The sequence below is a fragment of the Periplaneta americana genome, chromosome 1 (assembly GCF_040183065.1).
Source record: "Periplaneta americana isolate PAMFEO1 chromosome 1, P.americana_PAMFEO1_priV1, whole genome shotgun sequence".
NCBI classification, from domain to species: domain Eukaryota; kingdom Metazoa; phylum Arthropoda; class Insecta; order Blattodea; family Blattidae; genus Periplaneta; species Periplaneta americana.
The window spans coordinates 201,052,489-201,065,490 of record NC_091117.1 but is presented as its reverse complement, the minus strand read 5'-3'; the positions used below and the strand labels follow the sequence as shown (position 1 = coordinate 201,065,490).

General features: G+C 35.3%; 1 protein-coding gene across 2 annotated transcripts in view; it reads left to right on the top strand.

The window, feature by feature from the left end:
- The first annotated feature begins 3,092 nt into the window (after positions 1–3,092).
- The window catches only part of LOC138706363 (enoyl-CoA delta isomerase 1, mitochondrial-like), a 41,580-nt gene continuing 31,670 nt past the window's right edge, over positions 3,093–13,002 (top strand). Inside the window, exon 1 of one of the 2 annotated variants that reach the window (XM_069835563.1) lies at positions 3,093–3,110. The gene's annotated coding sequence lies outside the window, so the exon portion shown is untranslated. Of the gene's footprint in view, positions 3,111–3,281; positions 3,390–13,002 lie in introns of those variants that run through there. The other variant, XM_069835555.1, reaches the window with a different exon arrangement.

Genomic DNA, 13,002 nt, shown 5'->3' with positions numbered 1-13,002 from the left:
GTTCTGTGTTTATTTTCTGGAATGCGACCTTATTTGAAGCATAATATCCTTCCTTTGAAACATACATACATACATACATACACACATCAGCAGCTATATTAGAAACCTGAATCGAAATGCTTGCACTCCAAATGGATTTGTATTGGACAAAATTTTCTCAGGATTGTTCCATTTTCCAGCATTTCTCCATTCTCTGCCATTCATAAAATTAAATACTGGTATTGACAAAATTGTACTGCCATTCTGATGACCTCACAGATGACAACAGAAGATACAGTACCCAAAGATGAGAGAGAGAGAGAAAGTGTGTTTAGTGTCCCTGCTTCATAAGTCCAGCATAAACATATCGCAAGCTAGCTGTCAACATTGCCACTTCGGAATTGTTTTCTTTTCCATTTCCTATAATGTTACAAGTCTTAAGCTGTATTCGTAAGACAAATTTGTTGGTCAAGGGAAGTATAAATCAGTAGTAACTTACAAGCAATGAGGAAAATGGGCAACTCTAACAGAATAATTCAATTATCAATTGCAATAAGAAATCACTTCCAGACTGGTGCATCATAGCCGTAAAAAAAAGGGTATTCCCATAACATGCCATGAAGGCACTTGGGGGGGGGGGGGCATGGAGGTAGAGCCCCATGCTTTCCATGACCTCGGCACTAGAATGAGGTGGTGTAGTTGGCACTACGCTCTGACCGCCTTTTACCCCCGGAAAAGACCCGGTACTCAATTTTATAGGAGGCTGAGTGAACCTCGGGGCCATTCTGAAAGTTTGGCAACGAGAAAAAAATCCTGTCATCACCTGGGATCGAACCCCGGATCTCCCAGTCCATAGCCAGCTGCTCTATCAACTGAGCTACCCAGCTGCCCCAGCATCATAGTCTTAATCACTGTAAAAATGTAATACAATAGAAGCCCAATATAACACAGCTGTTGAGAGACATGCTCCACCCTCCTGCTATAGCATAACCATGGTATATCGAAAAGTGACCTATAGAGTGACGAAACTTCTAAATTTAATATTATTGTGATATACCGAAGTATATAAAATATTTTCGTGTAGGAATTCTGCATTATCATTATGATGAAGGATGGGTGGAGGGGAGAAAAATTCTCTCCAGCACCAGGACTCGAACTCAGGTTTTCAGCTCTACGTGGTGATGCTTTATCTACTAAGTCACACTGGATTCCAGTTTCTATGCCGGATTGAATCCTCTCAGTTTGAGTTCCACCTCTTAGTTTTCCTTCAGTGGCCAACCTTCATGCACTGTGTCACAGATGTGTGGCAGTGGCACTATGTCCATCACACTATGTGCAGAGGTGCACTCATTATGAGTGACTAAGTGGCTGGGATCCGATGGAATGAGCGCCGTCTTTCTAGCCCTCTTGGTTCTAACTTATACCGTGGTTGGGAAGTTCGTTTACATGATCATAAAATCGTTGGTCAGATATCTTTGAATGCCAGTATACCTTCGGGAATCTTTTTATCTTCTCAGCAGTGTAACAATGGATCCACATGTGGTCTGTGTTCTTCAATTCTTTTTCAGTCATCAGCATTATTACCAACATAGCTATTTTGTTGCTAGGTCTAGTTTTTTTTATTATATCTATTTAACTAGTAAAATTTCTATATTTTATATAATAAACATAGTGTTTTGCTATATTTTCCGATTAATTTAGCAACTGAAATTAAATCACTTAGCATTGTTAGCAAATTAGTATAGAAGTCACTGTAGGAGTTTAACTAAGGTTGTCAACTCTCTCGTATTTCCTGGGATCTCCCATATTTGCCTCTAATTTTTAACAATCTCTCAGCTCCCGTATTCTTCTCTTCAAGCATTTTTCTCTCTTATTTTTGCATAATATAATTTTTTTAGTCTAAACATTTGATTTTGCCGTGAATTATGATGATTTATATGATGAATTTTGTTGTTCAAAAGATGCATTAAAACGTGCAGTGTTTATAGAAAATGATGCTTGTCATAAATAGGTTTTAGTGCTCACACGTTTAAAATCAAACAATGTTAATATTATAAATTTGGAAAAACTCACTAGTTTTGTTCTAAGCATAACAAGTAGTTTTGCTTATACAAAAAGAATGTTTCATCTCATGAACAATAATTGGACAGATGTTCGAAACATGACACATTTAACCAAAAATCAGAGCTGAAAATTGCAGTCGACTTCAACTATTATAAGAGACAAAATCTGTCAGAAAATGCTCTTAATTTAAGCCTAGCTGCCGAAGTGTAGAATAAAGTTGTTTTTAGTAACTGAACCGAATAATTTGTCTATTTTCATTAGTCTCCCGTATTTTCTTCAAAAATAGTTGGCAACCCTAAGTTTAGCTATATTCAATATTATGGTTGGTCAATTTTTCCTTGATAGGCTTGCAACGCTGGTCATTTATAGTTGTATAGGACGGTGTAGGACTTTTTTTTTTCAGTGTTGCCAATTTAGCCTTTTTCTAGCTAAATCTAGTTTATTTTTAAGTTTAGCTTAGCGGCAACCCTGATCACAATATTATAAACGTAATCAAAAGCGGCAAAAAAAAAATTCCGTTCTTAGCGGGGAATCTAGCTGATATATCTTTCGCTCAGCAGGGGAGAAGCTACTTCGATGTAATCCAATTTTAGATAAATTTATTTAATATTGTAATAGTGTGTAGTCTACTTTAAAAATGTTCTCCCAGATATCAGCAGCGTTTTAGGAAAGAATGGTTCAATGACCCCTTCTTTAAGGATTGGCTTTTAGCGGTACCTGGTGAAAGTGACAAGGCTAAGTGTAGATTTTGTAAAGCCACATTTAATGCCAAACACAGCGATATTTGTCGAACATGTAAAAAAAAAAAAAAAAAAAAAAAAAGAAACACTTTGCATCATCCAGTGCGTTTTCTTCATCAAGACAGTTGTAAAGATTAGATATTGCCAATAGATGTGATACGTAAAAAAAAAAAAAAATCGGATCAAGTGACGACTCACCGAGTACTTCACATGCATCTAATAGCAGAGATATTGCCGCCACTGCAAGTACCGGTACTTCATTGCTACTGAACTTAAGGATCCAGACATTGACCCTGATGATCCTGAGGAAATCTCTATTTAAATCAGGTAATCTTAGTTTCATTTATCTAGTTTTAAAACATGTGATATAACAATATCTATAAATGAAATTTTGAAATACTTGATTTCAAAGTATTTTATGAAAATTAGCTTTTTTCGTTCGAAAATAGCTTATACAGTATTTTAGCTTCGTCTAGCGAGATTCAGTGAGTCAGTTGGTGACACTGCTTGTTCACAAAGTTCACTTAGGCTCTAGAGTCGAGAAGAGAGTTTAGAGGTGCTTTTGTATTAGTGTCCAGTACGGTGTTAAAAGAGAGTGTTTGTTAAGTAAGTTGGCAAGAAGAGTGTAGAATAAAAACTCAACAGAGGTGGTTTACTGTGTGAAACAAATTCGATACATTCCTATGCACTTTCAGAGATCGAGTTAAATAAGTCACACCGCTGTCCGGTTTGGATCTAGTAGACTCGTGTCTCCTGTGTTTTTCATGTCCTCGAAGACAACTGTTCACTAGATTATTACTTATTCATATGTCTTCGTAATCTTCGTGATTAGCCAAATAACTTTCACAGATCATATTTTAATGTTCATATTAAAGCGATGCATTTCATTTAACACTGATAGGCCTGTATTTTGTTTTTCGGTCTTCACAAAATGAACATAACAAGGGAATTTTTCAGTAATATTCTTTGAGTTTCTGGTTTGGATCCTTTACTGAATTTCAGTATACGGTTACCACATTGATAACAATTATCTCAAAATACTAAAACGAGCAGATTTGTCTGCTTGTCGAATGCGCATCATCTTGCCTACGAGATTATATAAGCTGGCGCATAGCAGAACACTTAAATGACATTGACATTTGAAGGATTCACCATTGCTTATTAAATGTTTCGTACAGTATTTTATGGTCAATAGACGTAATTTCAAAATTTCTACTTCTCAATTATATTAAAATAAATGGCTGTCATTCTTGATATTAAAATATATTACATAGGCCTATCAGGCCTATAAACTAAGGCACTACCTTCTTGTCGTTCAATTCATACACTATACCTTTTTGGAAATAATGAAAGAAACTTACCTACATTTTACATGAACACTGTGTTTATTTAATAATAATAATAATAATAATAATAATAATAATAATAATAATAATTTCCGGTGAATTAAAGTATTGTATTTTTTCCATTTCCCTGAATTCTTAATTTAATCATTTGTAAGTGGGCGTAACTTTTCCCTTTCTTTAAAAAAAATATATTCACGTTGAAGTGTTATGATTTTTACTAATGGAAACTGCAGTCACAGTGCATGAAAAGTACAATTGTGCTATTTTTCTTGCACACCTTGTAGTGGCGAAATCCCTAAATATCTAATACCTAGGCTTGCTGATTAATCTGTAGTGGACAGTACGTAATGGTAAATGCTGTAATATTTTAGCGTGTATAAACAGTTTTAAATTAGAAGTTAAAATTACATTAAATTAGGAAGTCTGCAATATAATGATTAGAAATGGTTTTCTCATTTGACGATTTCTCAAAACATAAACAAATATCTCAGGATCCTCAGGGACGTTTTTTTTTTTTTTTTAAGAATTTTTCCGCCCATACACATGCGCATCTGCTCTCTCCGATTCCCATTTCTCTTTTAGTATTGTCTGCATCTCGCTCCCCTGAGGTGTTTTCTGTCGTCACTCATGACATGTCAATTTAATGAAAGCATAAAGAAAAATCTTCGGTACACCATACGGTGATAGCTGTACCTTATTATAACGAATAAATTAATTATTGTTTATTTATTATTCGTAATGTTGTAATAATATTTTATTTGGCTTGGAGGATGAGGGGAATATGTTACACTAAACTCGGCACACACAACATTAAAATCGCATTGTTGCGTATGTTGTATCCTAAATGCAAATCGTATATGTGTCAATATTCAGCAGTAATAATTAACCATTGTCGTAGAATATTTCGCCATTACAAATGATTTTTTAATCATAGGCTACTCTTTTCCTCGAAAGTATTGAATAACGCTACTGATTGTCTTAAGGCAAGTCAAAGTAAGAACTAGACTAGTTTAATAATAATAATAATAATAATAATGTCTGAAAGTAGAAGACATCGGTAGTTCACTTTGAACAATTAAGACGAATTTGAGGTAGCGAAATCTGAAGGAAAAACACAGGAAAACAATCAACTTGCCAAAGTAAATGACCCAGATGAAGAATGTAGCTTGAAAGCAAAATTTTTAATTGGTCAATTCCAGACTTTCGGGAAACAAAATTGTAAATTCCATTAAATCACACTGAAAATCTGCATACTGTTATTTAACAAGTCAACAATAAATACATACATACATATACATACAAATAACTTTAAGGAACCCGAAGGTTCATTGCCGCCCTCACATAAGCCCGCCATCGTCCCTATCCTGTGCAAGATTAATCCAGTCTCTATCATCATATCCCACCTCCCTCAAATCCATTTTAATATTATCCTCCCATCTACGTCTCGGCCTTAAATAAAACTGTAATATGCTTGGCATGTTTATAATCTTCGTACTCGAGTAATGCAAAATTAATCAAAGAATTTTCATGATACACAATGCTTAGTAATGGAACTATTCATCATTTAATAGAACTGTGAGGCGAACCTAGTGGCAGAAATTGTAATGACACCCCGAGACAAAAGAAAGACATAAACATATAGGATAGTATCAAATATTAAGTAAACAACAAAACAAAATTATAATCTCTGAAAGCCAAACATTCTTTTGACTATGATGACGAAAATAGCAAAATACTTCAAAATTTCTCCTCCCTTCCTGACTGGACCTCTCACATATTTATGCAATCAAGCAAAGAACATACGGTGTTTTTCCTGATCGACTGAAATATTCAATAGTAAAACCATTATGTGAAGGGTTCAGAGCCATAGTGGGCCAAGCGCCATTTATTAAAAACGGAGAAAGCAAGGGTTAAAGTTAAGTGAATACCATAATTTAATGAAGATTGACATATTTAGTTTTAATGTGTATACTTTATAATACTTGCTATACATTTCCATTGAATTGTGGTAATAACTTCATTTTAACCCTTCTTTTTCCACGGTTTTAGTAAATGGCGCTTGGCCCACTATAGTTCTGAACCTTTCATATAAGAAAAGATCTATAGGCTAACTAATATGGTAAAATTAGCAAGGGACCGCCGGTCTTTTACAAGGCATGTGACAGTGTTAGTGGGTTAGATGTGAGGACGAAGGGTTTAAATCATTGAAATCTTGGAGTCACAAAGGGAAAAACACTAGAGGAGAGGGATTCGATCCGGTGCTGTGGATTGAGCTTCAGCATAGCTCAGTGGTTAGAGCACTTGGTACGTAGAACCAAGGATCCAGGTTCGATCCCTGGCGCCGGAGCGATTTTTTCTCCTCTAATAATCATTGTCCAGTAGATAAGCTTATTTCTTCAATTCCTTGGACGTGGAAGCAGTATGTATCGTAAAGAAAGTGCTCATTTGCGTAATGGACAGGACACAATTTAGACATACACCTCACTACTGCATGTTTAAAATGAAATTCCTGTGAATTTATTTGAAGTCAGTCAGTACAGTATGAAGTATATTGTTCTTTAGTCTTTTATTTAAAACCATATCTCAAACTTTAAATCCATACTAATAATAAATCTGTAAGCGAAATTTTTCTGGTAATTTTCGCTTTTCTAAAAATAATTGATGTTAACATGGATAATTAATCATCCTGAAACCGAAAATCGCTTTTTTGAAATTTTTGTTTGTATGTCTGTCTGTCTGGATGTTTGTTACCTTTTCACGCGATAATGGCTGAACAGATTTCGATGAAAATTGGAACATAAATTAAGTTCGTTGTAACTTAGATTTTAGGCTATATGGCATTCAAAATACTTTATTTAAAAGGGGGGTTATAAGGGGGCCTGAATTAAATAAACCGAAATATCTCGCTTATTACTGATTTTTGTGAAAAATGTTACATAACAATAGTTTCTTTAAAAATGATTTCCGATCATTTTTATTCCAGGCAAAATTTTGATAGGACTGATATTTGTCTGTCTGTCTGGATGTTTACCTTTTCACGCGATAATGGCTGAACGGATTTCGATGAAAATGGGAATATAAATTAAGTTCGTTGTAACTTAGATTTTAGGCTATATGACATTCAATATACTTTATTTAAAAGAGGGGTTATAAGGGGGCATGGATTAAATAAACAGAAATATCTAGCTTATTATTGATTTTTGTGAAAAATGTTACATAACAAAAGTTTCTTTAAAAAAGATTTCCGATAAGTTTTATTCCAGGAATAATTTTGATAGGACTGATATTTAAGGATATACAAAAGTTTTAAAATAACAATACAATACATTTCCACCGCCGCCTCAGATTATAGTGTCGTTGTTCTATGTGCAAAATATTAAATTTTTTAGTAGGAAGAAAAACAAATTTATTCATTCTATGGCAGTAATGCATAGGAGATCGTGAATTCTTACATTTTCGAAAGAAAGAAATATAATTAAGTTATGTATAGTAGATTGTATTATTTGCTGCATCACTATTTAAGTTATTTAATAGAGCAAAAATCTGAAAATCGATATGTGACATAGGAGTTATTGCAGGAACGATGACGATGGCTACAATGAAATCAAAACAAATGACTCCATCTATTTAAGGCGGCCTTGACGTTTATCAATATTAATATACAGAGAATATTTTGTGTGCAGTAAGGTTAACATAAAAATGATCTTCGTACACAATCAACTCTCTTAATTTGGAGTGATTTATTAAAGGATGCATTCAAGACTCATTTAGAAAAATGTTAAACGAATTATCTTTGCACCAAATGAGTGGTCTCTGGACCAAAATGATAACATTTTAATTATTTAAATAGAATTTAAATTAAGTAGCATATTAAACGATATATTCTTCTATAAAACACGAATGTTCCATGGACCCAATGTTCTATTTTAATTATGTAATTACTTTATATTTATTTCTAATAAGTGCAGCGGAGCGCACGGGTACAGCTAGTTAAAATAATAAATTTTTCAGAGTTATTCTCTGTTACATAAGCAACTTACATAAGTAAGTATACAGTTTGTATACTATTGAAAGGTCATGAATTAGATAATACCAGATTACTTAAGTTTTAACATTATTATTACTTACTTACAAATGGCTTTTAAGGAACCCGAAGGTTCATTGCCTCCCTCACATAAGCCTGTCATCGGTCCCTATCCTGTGCAAGATTAATCCAATCTCTATCATCATATCCCACCTCCCTCAAATCCATTTTAATATTATCCTCCCATCTACGTCTCGGCCCCCCTAAAGGTCTTTTTCCCTCCGGTCTCCCAACTAACACTCTATATGCATTTCTGGATTCGCCCATACGTGCTACATGCCCTGCCCATCTCAAACGTCTGGATTTAATGTTCCTAATTATGTCAGGTGAAGAATACAATGTGTGCAGTTCTGCGTTGTGTAACTTTCTCCATTCTCCTGTAATTTCATCCCGCTTAGCTCAAATATTTTCCTAAGCACCTTATTCTCAAACACCCTTAACCTATGTTCCTCTCTCAGAGTGAGAGTCCAAGTTTCACAACCATGCAGAAGAACCGGTAATATAACTGTTTTATAAATTCTAACTTTCAGATTTTTGGACAGCAGACTGGATGATAAGAGCTTCTCAACCGAATAATAACACGCATTTCCCATATTTATTCTGCGTTTAATTTCCTCCCGAGTGTCATTCATATTTGTTACTGTTGCTCCAAGATATTTGAATTTTTCCACCTCTTCGAAGGATAAATCTCCAATTTTTATATTTCCATTTCGTACAATATTCTGGTCACGAGACATAATCATATACTTTGTCTTTTCGGGATTTACTTCCAAATTGATCGCTTTACTTGCTTCAAGTAAATTTCCGTGTTTTCCCTAATCATTTGTGGATTTTCTCCTAACATATTCACATCATCCGCATAGACAAGAAGCAACATTATTATTATTACTATTATTATTATTATTATTATTATTATTATTATTATTATTATAAACTTACTGTACTGAAGATTCTATCTCAGATAGGAGAAATGTTTGCTGATCTTGAACTATACTACATTGCAATACTAACTTTAGATCATCAAAATCCAGGCCCTGGTGATCAGTGTTGTTCGTGTAAATTAGTTACCAAAGCCTATTTTAGAGGTAACTATGGTAGAAGACAGAGTTGATATATACCTTCCTTTTAAGTATTCAAGAGTTCGTCCACACCTGTGGAGTAACGGTTAGCGTGTCTGACCGCAAAACCAGGTGGTCCGGGTTCAATTCCCGGTCGGGACCAGAGCAGTGTATATTGGAGAGTACCGCATTCTTTTGATCCGACAAATGCCGACGCGGTGGCCATATTTACTCCTGCGGAGAGACTGTACAACGCAAGACTTGTGTAGGAACAGAGGTTTCTAGTGTGATATTTCATAGTTATCTTGAAGAATGCCGTGTTGTTGTGCAGTTAATCAATGTGTAATCAATTGTCGATGTACAAAATTAGCATTAAGTAACAAACAAGAGGAGGAATATACTTCAGTGATTAATTTCTCACTGCGGGCTAAAGCAAGGAGATGCACTATCGCCTCTACATTTTAACTTCGCTCTAGAATATGCCATTAAGAAAGTTCAGGATAGCAGAGAGGGTTTGGAATTGAATGGGTTACTGCTTCTTGTATATGCTGATGACATGAATATGTTAGAGAAAATTCACAAACTATTAGGGAAAACACGGGAATTTTACTTGAAGCAAGTAGCAAGTAAAGCGATAGGTTTGGAAGTAAATCTCGAAAAGACAAAGTATACATCTCGTGACCACAATATTATTCGAAATGGAAATACAATACAAAAATTAGAAATTTATCCTTCCAAGAGGCAGAAAAATTCAAATAACTTTGGAGCATCAGTAACAAATATAAATGATATGGGGAGGAAATCAAACGCAGAATAAATATGGGAAATGTCTGTTATTATTCGGTTGAGAAGATTTTGTCTTCTAGTTTGCTGTCAAAAAATATGAAAGTTAGAATTTGTAAAACAGTTATATTACCGGATGTTCTGTATAGTTGTGAAACTTGGACTCTCACTTTGAGAGAGGAACAGAGGATAAGGTTGAATAATTTCGAGGAAAAAATTGTTCCGGGGCCGGGTATCGAACCCGGGACCTTTGGTTTAACGTAGCTTATTATTGATTTTTGTGAAAAATGTTACATAACAAAAGTTTCTTTAAAAATGATTTCCGATAAGTTTTATTCCAGAAATAAAAACCAAAGGTCCCGGGTTCGATACCCGGCCCCGGAACAATTTTTCCCTCGAAATTATTCAAATCAACTTTACAGGGAGTTATACCTGAAATCTTGATTTGCAGAGGATAAGGTTGTTTGAGACTAAGGTAATTAGGAAAATATTTGGGGCTAAGAGGAATGAAGTTACAGGAGAATGGAGAAAGTTACACAACGGAGAACTTCACGCATTGTATTCTTCACCTGACATAATTAGGAACATTAAATCCAGACATTTGAGATGGGCAGGGCATATAGCACGTATGGGCGAATCTAGAAATGAATATAGAGTGTTAGTTGGGAAACCGGAGGGGAAAAGATCTTTGGGAATGCCGAGACGTAAATGGGAGGATAATATTAAAATGGATTTGAGGGAGGTGGGATATGACGATAGAGACTGGATTAATCTTGCACAGGATAGGGACCGATGTAGAGCTTATGTGAGGGCGGCAATGAACCTCCGAGTTCCTTAAAAGCCGTAAGTAAGTAATGACATAATATTTATAATTGAAAATATCAAGGTGGGCAAAAGCGGACGTTGGAAACCATTCCAAACTGGTATAATACTGGTAACAAAAACAGGTCTTGATTCTCAAGAAAGTTGTCATGATAAAGTGTTATCTCTAATCAGTCATTTCACTATGACAATAATGTTTATTAATCCTCGTATCCTGTATTCAATAAATCACAATAACATGTATGATATCACCTTTAATGACCTTCCTTATAGCATTACTGCTTACGCTTCTGTGCGAAGCCAGGAGTAAATATGGCTGCCGCCACCGAGAATGCGGTACTCTCTAATATACACTGCTCTGATCGGGACAAGTTACCTGGTTGAGATTTTTTCCGGGATTTTCCCTCAACCCAATATGAGCAAATGCTGGTAACTATCGGTGCTGGACCCGGATTCATTTCACCGGCATTATCACCATCTCATTCAGACGCTAAATAATCTAAGATGTTGATAAATCGTCATAAAATAACCTACTAAAATAAAAAAATTCAAGAATTCGTAGGTTGTTTTTCCTCTTTAAAGAGTTATAACTGTTATAAGAATAAAAATTGGTGAATGTTACTTATTCCCCGCCCACTATAGGAGACCTAGGCCAGTTTTACACTAATCCTAAACATTTAATATAAATTGTTGCTTGTGTAGGCAGTCTTTTACATTATATTTGCGAAAATTGGTTTATAGCGCAACATTGGCAGTGATAAAAGTGTTAAATATTCGGGTGAAATGAGCATTGAGCGACTTCCGCCGATTTTGGAATAGACACTGACACACTTGAACTGCCAACATAGAAAACAAAAAATCACACTCAATCGCTTTCACCTTCATCTTGGCGGGATAATAAAAGCCTAAAGTCCACACCTGTGGAGTAACGGTCAGCGCGTCTGGCTGCGAAACCAGGTGGCCCGGGTTCGATTCCCGGTCGGGGCAAGTTACCTGGTTGAGGTTTTTTCCCGGGGTTTTCCCTCAACCCAATCTGAGTAAATGCTGGGTAACTTTCGGTGTTGGACCCCGGACTCATTTCACCGGCATAATCACCTTCATCTCATTCAGACGCTAAATAACCTTAGATGTTGATAAAGCGTCGTAAAAAAAAATAAAAAAAAAAATAAAAGCCTAAACTAACCTAACCTAACCTAAGTGTGTCGGTGTCTATTCCAAAATCGGCGGAAGTCACTCAACGCTCGTTTAACCAATATTCGTTCAGTGGGCAGTAGATACTCTACATTGACCTAAAAATTACAAGATGATTGATTGGTTTTCATCATCCTTTATAGTTATTACTGTGCTGGGCATTGAATCTGAAGTCTGTGGGTTCAAACCTTGCTGAGAGCGATGAAAATTAAAAGGTGGTATAATCCTTAGTACGTATGGATACCTCATAGAGAGAATTAAATCTGGGAGGCCTATGTGTTAGATTTACAAGACTCATACAAGTTACCTTAAAAGGGTCAGTAAAAGTGTGCAGTTCCACTATATAAGCATGCTGATCTTTTAAACACAGCATGTAGAGTCACTAGCATGTGTGCACACATAGATTATCAAAATAAAGAAGAGCATTAGAAATAAGTCCTCTCTGGTGGTAAAGATTCAATATACATGTATGGTAGCAGCCATACAGAGGCATGTCCAGCAGAAGGTAGTCGGCTCACAGTCTAGTATATAAGCTCGAGTTGTGAGGGTGCTAGAAACAATAGACTATACCGGTATTATTTTGCATTGTCTGTAATGAGGCGATAGTAGCGATCCTAGTGGTTAGCAACTATCTATGGATGCATATTTATTACATATTGAGCTTCGTGACTGTATATACTAGACTGTGGTTGGCTTCTTATTCATGCATTACTCTGTATACTATGAATTAATCTGATATTCGTAAGTTAAGTAATGCCACTTATGTTTTTTAATAAAAACAAAGTTTGTTTTAATACAAATATTAAAATAGCAAGAATTATTGTGATTCGTGAACACAGGAATATAATGTTTTATATATTCAACCTAAGGCTATGTTTTACAGATTTTTTTTTCTCGCTGTTATTTATACTCTAACATCTCTGGTCATATCGTGA